The sequence below is a fragment of the Perkinsus marinus genome (genome assembly GCF_000006405.1).
Source record: "Perkinsus marinus ATCC 50983 genomic scaffold scf_1104296943590, whole genome shotgun sequence".
Classification (NCBI taxonomy): domain Eukaryota; phylum Perkinsozoa; order Perkinsida; family Perkinsidae; genus Perkinsus; species Perkinsus marinus.
The window spans coordinates 1-1,042 of NW_003211766.1; the positions used below are offsets into that span (position 1 = coordinate 1).

The 1,042-nt window shown below is 47.8% G+C and overlaps 3 non-coding genes across 3 annotated transcripts; all 3 read left to right on the forward strand.

Moving 5' to 3' along the window:
• Nucleotides 1–231: 231 nt before the first annotated feature.
• Pmar_PMAR017844 lies at nt 232–303 on the forward strand. Its single transcript has one exon. It is a non-coding gene; the product is annotated as a tRNA-Asp (tRNA).
• A 197-nt stretch (nt 304–500) lies between these two features.
• Pmar_PMAR017845 lies at nt 501–572 on the forward strand. Its single transcript has one exon. It is a non-coding gene; the product is annotated as a tRNA-Asp (tRNA).
• Nucleotides 573–769: 197 nt separating this feature from the next.
• Pmar_PMAR017846 lies at nt 770–841 on the forward strand. Its single transcript has one exon. It is a non-coding gene; the product is annotated as a tRNA-Asp (tRNA).
• Nucleotides 842–1,042: the final 201 nt, after the last annotated feature.

A 1,042-nucleotide genomic window follows, 5' to 3' on the forward strand; every position in this document is an offset into this window, starting at 1 on the left:
GCAGGAGACCCGAGTTCAATTCTCGGCCGTGGAAGTGGTATTTCTGGACAAGGGCGTTTCACACATTTATGCGCGACCGTTTCTTTACTGATTTTTGCACCACTCTGCGAATCATTTGCTGCCTCGAAAAAATTACTCAACTTTCTCTCTCCACTCACGCCCGCCGCGATGTGCGCTGGTAGCTGAAAATGGTAATTTGCGTCACTATTTAGACATTGAACCACCTTCAATTCCGCGGTAGTATAGAGGTTAGTATTCCTGCCTGTCACGCAGGAGACCCGAGTTCAATTCTCGGCCGTGGAAGTGGTATTTCTGGACAAGGGCGTTTCACACATTTATGCGCGACCGTTTCTTTACTGATTTTTGCACCACTCTGCGAATCATTTGCTGCCTCGAAAAAATTACTCAACTTTCTCTCTCCACTCACGCCCGCCGCGATGTGCGCTGGTAGCTGAAAATGGTAATTTGCGTCACTATTTAGACATTGAACCACCTTCAATTCCGCGGTAGTATAGAGGTTAGTATTCCTGCCTGTCACGCAGGAGACCCGAGTTCAATTCTCGGCCGTGGAAGTGGTATTTCTGGACAAGGGCGTTTCACACATTTATGCGCGACCGTTTCTTTACTGATTTTTGCACCACTCTGCGAATCATTTGCTGCCTCGAAAAAATTACTCAACTTTCTCTCTCCACTCACGCCCGCCGCGATGTGCGCTGGTAGCTGAAAATGGTAATTTGCGTCACTATTTAGACATTGAACCACCTTCAATTCCGCGGTAGTATAGAGGTTAGTATTCCTGCCTGTCACGCAGGAGACCCGAGTTCAATTCTCGGCCGTGGAAGTGGTATTTCTGGACAAGGGCGTTTCACACATTTATGCGCGACCGTTTCTTTACTGATTTTTGCACCACTCTGCGAATCATTTGCTGCCTCGAAAAATTACTCAACTTTCTCTCTCCACTCACGCCCGCCGCGATGTGCGCTGGTAGCTGAAATGGTAATTTGCGTCACTATTTAGACATTGAACCACCTTCAATTCCGCG